Below are 10,704 nucleotides of genomic sequence, written 5' to 3' on the forward strand. Positions count from 1 at the left end.
AAATGGGATCTGAAGAACCACACCCCACTCCGTCTATTCATGAAGAGATTCCAGCCACTAGTGCTGATGAAATTGCTGCTGAAGAATTGAAAACCCAGGCTACCACTGAAGAAGAAACTGAAATTCCTCAGCCCGTGGATCCTGAGATAGCGATTCCTGAGGTTGTGATGCAATTGACTGACACTCCTCAGCCCAAGCCAAAGGATCCTTTCTTAAAGAAGCAAAATTTTAAGGCTGATGACTTCTTGCACGAGCACGTCTTCTTCACGGATTACAACCCATATGACTCTGCTCGTCTTAGAAGGAAGCGTTTCTGGACTGCCAGCCAAGCCAACTTCTATTCTTTGCTGCTTTTCAACAAAGACAAAGTCTTCGACCATGAGAATATTCCTCACGTGGACATGGAATCACTGCCTTGCTTCACGCCAGTCCTTAGTATTCTTCATGACGCTGGACTGCTCAACTTTTGCACTGATATTGTTGATTGGAATGAAGAGCTAATTCTTCAGTTCTATGCAACGCTGCACATCACAGGAGATGCTTCTGATGTGAACTCTTGGGTATTGGACTGGATGACAGAGAATACTCACTTCAAAGCATCGGCCTCTGAATTGCTTCATGCCCTGCCTGTCAGTCCTCCCCTTGAAGGCGCACATTGTATCTATCATGAACCTGAACTTACTGACCACTATATGCAAGTGTTGATGAAGCCGCCGAAGCCCGGTCAAGCCCCAAGGACCAAATTCCTCGTGAAGGAATTGTTGTTTGTGCCTAGAACTGTCTATCGCATTCTGTCAAAGACATTGAGTCCAATAAAAGGCAACGACTCGAATGATGAAGAAGTCATTGGCATCATGAAGAATCTGCTATTCAATATCATACATGGCATTCCTATCAACTACCATGATTTCTTCATGAGGACTCTGGCAAATGTTGCACTCTCTCCGTTTGACTTGAAGCCTTATGCTTCTTGGATTATGAGATTCCTCAGATCAAGGTCATCAATCAACTACAAGGCTGATTTTCAGAATCACGTCAGTTATTTGCCCCCAATAGAAGTCCTCAAGCGGACATTTTCCTCAGCTGATGAAAAGGGCAAGGCTACTGCTATTATTGATGAAGGCATTCGTCCATTGGATGGTCAGTTCCGCAAAGCTGCATCCTACTCCACCGATGATGACTCTGCCACTCATGACTCTGCCGCAAATGCTTCAAAGCAAAATCCTCAAGGCTCAGCTCCAAGGGTGATGACTGATCGTGAGCTTCTCCTCAGTCTTCACCAGAAGGTCGATCGCAACCACAAATGGGTTAAGAGTCAGTTTGGTTCTATTCTTCACAACATGACTGCTACACACAATGCAGTGAAGAAAAACCATTACTACCTCCATGAAGTCTTCGGTCGCACCTGGGCTATTCTGTCACATCTGTAAGGTGAAGAAGATCTGAAGCAAATGGGTCTCAAGCAGGACTTTGACTGGTCTCAGTCACCAGCGAAGAAATTCAATAAAACCAAAGTTCCTTCCTTGGTAGCCAGCTCATATTCTTCATCACGCGCGACTGATGAGCATGAAGATTTGGACGACACTGCAGCAGGCCCTACCTCAACAACCGACCCCAACAATGCTGGCGCTCCTTCATCGACTCAGTGATGATATTCTTCAGGGGCGTTAGTCCTCATTTTTCGACCCTTTTGGTCATTCGATGACAAAGGGGGAGAAATTTGAGTTAGTCTTCAAGCGGGTCTACTTATATGGGTGTTTTTTGCTAAGTTACAACTCTCGTTCTTTTGAAGACTTTGCTAGATCAAGTTGTAAACTTAAAACCCGATGGTGGTTTGATACTTTTGCTGTGTTCTTCTGCATGCTTATTCCTCATATATGTTAATGCACGCATGCTGAATTACATCAGTCACCATATTTCATCATGCATTTCAAATTCTTCATATTATATGTTAAATGCGTGTATGAATTACAAGATATAGGGGGAGATCTCCATGATTCTACTCTTCATGTGTGCATTTCTTCAAAAGCAAATTCCTCACTATGCACATCTTCAGGGGGAGTTCTACTATATCTTGCAATCAAATTCCTCAATATCAGTATTTACACGTCATATGTTTTGTTGGGGAACGTAGTAATTTCCAAATTTTCCTACGCACACACAGGATCATGGTGATGCATAGCAACGAGAGGGAAGAGTGTTGTCCACATACCCTCGTAGACCGAAAGCGGAAGCGTTAGCACAACGCGGTTGATGTAGTCGTACGTCTTCACGATCCGACCGATCAAGTACCGAACGCACGGCACCTCCGACTTCAGCACACGTTCAGCTCGATGACGTCCCACGAACTCCAATCCAGCAGAGCTTCAAGGGAGAGTTCCTTCAGCACGACGGCGTGAGGACGGTGATGATGATGCTACCGACGCAGGGCTTCGCCTAAGCACTGCTACAATATGATCGAGGTGGATTATGGTGGAGGGGGCACCGCACACGGCTAAGAGATCAATGATCAATTGTTGTGTCTACGGGGTGCCCCCTCCCCAGTATAAAGGAGTGGAGGAGGGGGAGGGCCGGCCCTCTCTATGGCACGCCCTCTCTATGGCACGCCCTATGGGAGTCCTACTCCCACCGGGAGTAGGATTCCCCCTTTCCTAGTAGAACTAGGAGCCCTTCCAAGTAGTAGGAGTAGGAGAGAAGGAAAGGGAAAACAGAAGAGAAGGAAGGAGGGGGCGCCGCCCCTCCCCCTAGTCCAATTCGGACTAAGCCTTGGGGGGCGCGCAGCCTCCCCTCTCTTTCCCCTAAAGCCCAATAAGGCCCATATACTCCCAGGCGAATTCCCGTAACTCTCCGGTACTCCGAAAAATACCCGAATCACTCGGAACCTTTCTGATGTCCGAATATAGTCGTCCAATATATCGATCTTTACGTCTCGACCATTTCGAGACTCCTCGTCATGTCCCCGATCTCATCTGGGACTCCGAAATACCTTTGGTACATAAAAACACATAAACTCATAATACCGATCGTCACCGAACTTTAAGCGTGCGGACCCTACGGGTTCGAGAACTATGTAGACATGACCGAGACACGTCTCCGATCAATAACCAATAGCGGAACCTGGATGCTCATATTGGCTCCCACATATTCTACGAAGATCTTTATCGGTCAAACCGCATAACAACATACGTTGTTCCCTTTGTCATCGGTATGTTACTTGCCCGAGATTCGATCGTCGGTATCTCAATACCTAGTTCAATCTCGTTACCGGCAAGTCACTTTACTCGTTACGTAATGCGCATCCCGCAACTAACTCATTAGTCACATTGCTTGCAAGGCTTATAGTGATGTGCATTACCGAGAGGGCCCAGAGATACCTCTCCGACAATCGGAGTGACAAATCCTAATCTCAAAATACGCCAACTCAACAAGTACCTTCGGAGACACCTGTAGAGCACCTTTATAATCACCCAGTTACGTTGTGACGTTTGGTAGCACACAAAGTGTTCCACCGGTAAATGGGAGTTGCATAATCTCATAGTCATAGGAACATGTATAAGTCATGAAGAAAGCAATAGCAACATACTAAACGATCAAGTGCTAAGCTAACAGAATGGGTCAAGTTAATCACATCATTCTCCTAATGATGTGATCCCGTTAATCAAATGAAAACTCATGTCCATGGCTAGGAAACTCAACCATCTTTGATCAACGAGCTAGTCAAGTAGAGGCATACTAGTGACACTATGTTTGTCTATGTATTCACACATGTATTATGTTTCCGGTTAATACAATTCTAGCATGAAGAATAAACATTTATCATGATATAAGGAAATAAATAATAACTTTATTATTGCCTCTATGGCATATTTCCTTCAGTCTCCCACTTGCACCAGAGTCAATAATCTAAATCACATCGCCATGTGATTTAACATCAATAGTTCACATCACCATGTGATTAACACCCATAGTTCACATCGTCATGTGACCAACACCCAAAGGGTTTACTAGAGTCAGCAATCTAGTTCACATCGCCATGTGATTAACACCCAAAGAGTACAAAGGTGTGATCATGTTTTGCTTGTGAGAGAAGTTTAGTCAACGAGTCTGCCAAATTCAGATCCGTATGTATTTTGCAAATTTCTATGTCAACAATGCTCTGCACGGAGCTACTCTAGCTAATTGCTCCCACTTTCAATATGTATCCTGATTGAGATTTAGAGTCATCCGGATCAGTGCCAAAACTTGCATCGACGTAACCCTTTACGATGAACTTTTTGTCACCTCCATAACCAAGAAACATATCCTTATTCCACTAAGGATAATTTTGACCAATGTCTAGTGATCTACTCCTAGATCACTATTGTACTTGTTGGGGATATAACTACTGGCGTAACCCGCCCAGGAGGGGCCGGGTTACGTTATGGCAATTCATCATATGAAGCCCCATATCAAGCTTGAAGGTGACTTAAGGCCCGTAGTGATAAACCGCCGTAATGGCGTGACTTGTGTTGTAAGGAAAGATTAACTAGTTACCGAGCCGGATACTGTTTATAAGTCGGTCGGGACTCTGTAGGCCGTGGGGCGTCAACCCGTGTATATAAGGGGATGACCCGCCGGCGGCTTAAGGGAGATAACATCAAATTGGTAGCCAGGCATAGCGGATTTGCTCCCTGGTCATCCAAACCCTAGTAATTCCACCTCAACTGGAGTAGGCTCTTACCTTCACCGTAAGGGGCCGAACTAGTATAACCCTCGTGTCCTTTGTCCCGCTTTAACCCCTTTAAGCTTCCTAGTTGCGATGGCTCCACGACTAAGTCCTTTCACAAGGGCATCTGCCATGACTATTCCACGATAGTTGGCGCCCACCATGGGGCCAGCACATGGTGGATTTGAGTTCTCGAAGGGCAGCTTCGAAGGGCTCAAGGGATACGCTGCGGGCCGGATGACCAAGAGTCATCGCGGCAAGCTCTACATCAACGACGCAGGCTGGGGCCCCGACGCCGGCTCAATCGAGTACGGGTACTGGGTCCCCTTCGGCGGAATCCACGTTTTCATTGGCAAGATCGACGAGCCGGGCCCTGAGCCGGACATCTGCACCGACCTCATCGAGACGGCTCAGCGTGCGAGACCCGCCCGGACTCTGCCCGCCTTGAAGCATGCTTTCGTGGGATGCATCCACGGAGGATTCTCTGAAGGATCTAGATCTAGCGATGAGACGGCCATCTGCTCTGATGATGAATCATCCACAGGTGAGACGGACTCGTTGTATCAACTCCGAGACGGCAGGCTCGGGGGTTGTTCCGATGGCGACAGTATTCCGGACCCTTTTGAGCCGCCAAGCCGGGTTGGAATCTTCATGGCCGGCACGCAACCTGTTCAAAACTCCGCCGCTGGGGCAGGAGGCCCTGTGCACTCGCCGGCTCAAGTGCTGAAGGATCTCACGGATAAGATGACTGCCCTCCTAACCACCACGGTCGTCCCAGCAGATCAAGCTCAACATGATGCGGAGGTGGCACAGTTAAAGCTGGATATAGCACGAGCCAAGGAAGATCTGGCAGCGGAAGGAATCAGGATGGCTGCAGAACGGGCGGCTCTGGACGCCCAGACTCAACTGATTCAGGCGCAGTCTTTCCGGCTCACGATAGATCAGAACGCATCCAATGAGGTCATGAGAAGGAGGCATCAGAAGGCTCAATCTCGGCTCCCTCCGGTTTATGATCCTCGAAACCTCTTCAACACGCCCGGTGGAGGGCCCAGTAACCCGCCAGAAATCACGGCACCCGGGGCTGGAACGCCGGTTCAGCCGCAAGTGATGGGGCCTCCCTGTGTGAATACTGCCCCACCTCAATATGTGCCAATACCACCGGGTCATTATTCCAATCCGTTGGAAAACATGATCGCTGCAGCGGCGCGACTGGCGGCTCTCCCAGTCGAGGGTGACTCTCCAACGGCGGTCGAAACCCGCAGGGTCAGAGAACTTCTTCAGACGGCTTTGGCACAACAGGAGGCATATTCATATAGCCGGGACAGGATTCATTCAACCCCTCGCCCAAGCCGGAGCCCAAGTTATAGCAGACACATGGTTTTAGCGGCCGGCTCAAGCAGCGTCCGGCGCCGTGACTTGCCAGCTGGCCATGGCTCGGCGCATAATGGAGCCTTTAACGCGGTAGACCAAGACAGAGCACGTCAAAAGGCGGAGCAGCCAGCTCAGCTGACAGCTTACCAACCCCTCCTAGTTTATCCGACGGCCTCTATCGAGGCAGGCATAGCTACGAGGACCGGGGGTGTCCCGTGTCTGGTGCCGGCTCTCCGTAACGAACGTCTGCCCAAGGATTTCAAAGGACCTAGGAAGGTACCTAATTACACGGCTGATGTACAGCCCGGAGCATGGATTGAAAGCTACGAGATGGCTATGGAGTTGCTGGAGGTCAGCGAAGCGGCAATGGCCAAATACTTCACCATGATGTTGGATGGGACTGCCCGCACTTGGTTGAAGGGACTGCCACCTAATTCCATCGGGTCATGGGCAGAGCTGAAGGCCCGGTTCATCCAAAACTTCAAAGATACATGTAGGCAATCTATGTCAATTGTGGATTTGACTAACTGCAAGCAGCAAGAAGGCGAGTCTACAACCCATTGGGTACGCCGGGTCAAGGAAATAATACATTCGTCTGATAAGATGGATGCCGGCTCTGCGGTCTTAATGTTGGAGCAAAATTGTCGTTTTGTGCCCCTGAAGATGAAGCTTGGGCAGCTCAAGCGCGATTGCAACGATATGGGTACGCTGATGGCGGCTCTGGTCAAGTACGCCGACTCTGATAGTACCAAGGATCCCGCGTCTGATGAGGAAAAGACAGGGAAGGGAAAGAAGAATGGCAACGGCAAGGGCCCTCAGCATAACCCGGCGAGTCAGGGAGGTAATAAGCGTAAGGCTGATGATGGTATGGAGTTTGTGGCCAACACCAACACGCAGGGTAACAATCATCGACGTAAGGGGAGACAGCCTCCCCGGTCTGGCGGGTCAGGCCCGACGCTTGAGCAGTTGTTAAATGAGCCCTGCCCAAGGCATGGCTCTAGGGAGAAGCCGGCCACTCATCTATGGAAAGACTGCGCGATCATGAAAGCTTTCAAGAATTCCAGCATGTTCAACGGTAACAATGGGCAGGGCGGCGGCTCATGTGGCGGCGGCTTTCATGGCCCGGGCGGCGGTTCAAATTCCAATTTTCAGAATTCTCAGGGTAATCATGGTGGTTTTAACCAGCAATCTGGCCAGGGTAATCAGCAGCAGCAGCAGGGATGATACCAGACCCATCCAAAGCAGCTCAACAGTGGACAGTATCATGTGTTTACTACCAGTTTGTGCAAGCGAGACCAGAAGCTTCATAAGAGGGCGGTGAACGCTGTTGAGCCGGCAGTTCCACATTACTTGAGCAGCCGATTGTATGGAGTAGGGAAGATCACCCTCCCCGGGTTGATAATCCAGGTCACCTGGCCTTGGTGGTGGCTCCTCAAGTTGGTGGGTATAAATTCACTAAGGTACTCATGGACGAAGGCGGTAGCATCAACATCCTCTATTATGAGACTTTCCGTCGTATGGGATTAACTGATAAAAACCTCAACCAATCCAATACTGTTTTCCATGGTGTGGTGCCCGGTAAGTCGGCGTATCCAGTTGGTAAGATCGAGCTGGAAGTAGCCTTTGGAGATGAGTACAACTACAGGGCGGAAAAACTGACTTTTGAGGTGGTCAAAATAAGAAGTCCGTACCATGCTTTATTTGGGCGGCCGGCTTACACCAAGTTCATGGCACGGCCGTGTTACGTATATTTGCAGCTCAAGATGCCGGGTCACAATGGGACCATTACCGTTCATGGCAGCCGAAAGATAGCCTTGGAGTGCGAGGAAGGTGACGCTGCTTATGCTGAATATGTTTGTGCGACAGAGGAATTAAAGTTTTACAAGGATAATGTTGACCCAGCAGATATGACGTCTTTGAAAAAGCCGACCACGGAGCATGAGCCGGTAATGAAATTTAAGTCAGCCGATGAGACTAAGCTTATTGACTTTGTGCCAGGCGACTCATCTAAGCAGTTCAGCATCAGTGCCAATCTGGATCCTAAATAGGAAAGCGCGCTCATCGAGTTCATCCGTGAGAACCGGGACATCTTCGCATGGAAACCTTCTGACATGCTGGGTGTACCAAGAGAACTCGCTGAGCACACTCTTAATATTGATACAAAATTTAAGCCAATCAAGCAATTTCTCCGGCGGTTTAATGAGGAGAGGCGGAAAGCCATTGGTGAGGAAGTAGCCCGGCTCTTGGCGGCCGGGTTCATCGTTGAAGTCTTTCATCCAGAATGGCTAGCTAACCCGGTGCTCGTGCTCAAGAAGAACGGCACCTGGCGTATGTGTGTGGATTATACGGATTTAAACAAGGCTTGTCCGGCTGATCCTTTTGCTCTCCCCCGTATTGATCAAATTATTGTTGCTATGGCGGGTTGTGAGCGTTTAAGTTTTTTGGATGCTTGCTCTGGATACCATCAGATCAAAATGGTAGTTAAGGACCAAGAGAAGACGGCGTTCATTACCCCTTTTGGAGCCTTCTGTTATGTGTCTATGCCGTTTGGGCTCAAGAGCGCCCAGGCGACTTACCAGCGGTGCGTACAGAATTGTCTTCATAATCAGATTGGGCGCAACGTTCATGCCTATGTGGATGATATTGTGGTAAAATCCAAAGAGAAGGAGACCTTGCTAGACGATCTGAGGGAGACCTTTGGTAATCTCTGGGTCTACAAGATGATGCTTAACCCGGCCAAGTGTGTCTTTGGTGTTCCTGCAGGCAAGCTCTTGGGTTTTCTGGTTTCTCATAGAGGCATTGAAGCTAACCCGAAGAAGATCAAGGCAATCACCTCTCTGGCTAAGCCGGCGTGTATAAATGACGTCCAGCGTCTGGCAGGTCGGATCGCTGCTTTAAGTCGATTTATAAGCCGGTTGGGTGAAAAGGCCATACCACTGTATCAGATGATGAAGAAAACAGATGACTTTGTCTGGAGTGATGCTGCCAACACCGCTTTTGAGGATTTGAAAAGACAGTTAGCTGAACCGCCAGTTCTTGCTGCTCCTGTTGATAAGGAGCCCTTATTATTGTATGTAGCCGCTAACACACGAGTCGTCAGTGTGGCCATCGTGGTGGAGCGCAAGGAGGCGGGTAAGGAACATCCGGTTCAGCGGCCGGTTTACTACGTCAGCGAAGTACTTATTGAGTCCAAGCAACGGTATCCACATTGGCAGAAGCTTGTTTATGGGATATTCATGGCAAGCCGGAAGCTTAAGCAATATTTCCAGGGCCACCCTATCACTGTGGTTAGTTTTGCTCCTTTAGGAGATATCATCCAAAATAGAGAAGCCACATGAAGAGCCGCTAAGTGGGCCATTGAACTTGGGCCTCATGGTCTAAAGTATGTGCCACGCACGGCTATCAAATCACAAGCATTGGTAGATTTCATCAACGATTGGACAGAGCTGCAGATGCCTGAAGAGAAACCGGATAACACATAATGGACTATTCACTTCGACGGGTCTAGGCAATTGGAGGGCTCCGGGGCTGGAGTCGTGTTAGCTTCCCCTCGAGGTGACAAATTTTGTTATGTACTACGGTTGATGTTTCCCTGTACTAAGAATGCAGCTGAGTACGAGGCCTTGCTCCATGGTCTTCGGATGGCTAAGGAGATGAGCTTAAGCCGGGTAAGGTGCTTTGGTGACTCAGATTTGGTGGCCCAACAAGTATCAGGCAAGTGGGATTCCAGGGACCCCCTCATGGCGGCTTACTGCCGTGAAGTTGATGCCATTGCCGGACATTTTCAGGGTTACCAAGTAGAGCACATTGACCGCAGAAAGAACAAGGCGGCTGATGCCTTAAGCCGGCTGGGCTCTCAGCGAAAGCCGGTGCCGCCTAATACTTTCTTGGATATTCTGCATAACCCTTCTGTCTAGTTACCTACAGAGGAAGACTTGGCTGTTCCAGACCCTGAAGCACAGTTGGTGGCGGCTCTTCATGTTATCCCAGATTGGACAATGCCATACTTGGCTTACATGACCCGGGGAGAATTGCCTGAGGATGAAATTTTGGCTAGACAAATAACCCGGCGGTCTAAGTCAATGATAATTGCCAATGGCGAGTTGCATCATCGCAGTGTCACTGGGGCTTTTCAGCGTTGCATTTCCCCTGAGGAAGGGCAAGAAATTTTACGAGAGATTCACGAGGGGGATTCTGGCCATCATGCCGGCTCAAAATCCCTTGTGGCCAAAGCTTTTCGTCACGGTTTTTATTGGCTGACGGCTCATGCTGATGCAGAGGACTTAGTCAGTAAATGTGACGGTTGTCAGAAGTTCTCAAGATGTGCTCACGTGCCGGCTCAAGAGTTGAGGATGATTCCAATCACTTGGTCGTTTGCAGTCTGGGGGCTTGATATGGTTGGACCTTTCAAAAGGTCCAAGGATAAGAAGACCCACCTCTTGGTGGCGGTTGACAAGTTCACAAAGTGGGTTGAGGTAGAGCCAGTTAGTAAGTGTGATGCGGCCACGGCGGTTCAGTTCATGAAAAAGGTGATATTTTGCTTTGGTTTCCCACACAGCATTATAACTGACAATGGTACCAATCTGTCTAAAGGCGCCATGGAAGAATTTTGTCAACGAGAGCATATT

The sequence above is a fragment of the Triticum aestivum genome, chromosome 7D, assembly GCF_018294505.1.
Source record: "Triticum aestivum cultivar Chinese Spring chromosome 7D, IWGSC CS RefSeq v2.1, whole genome shotgun sequence".
Classification (NCBI taxonomy): Eukaryota; Viridiplantae; Streptophyta; class Magnoliopsida; order Poales; family Poaceae; genus Triticum; species Triticum aestivum.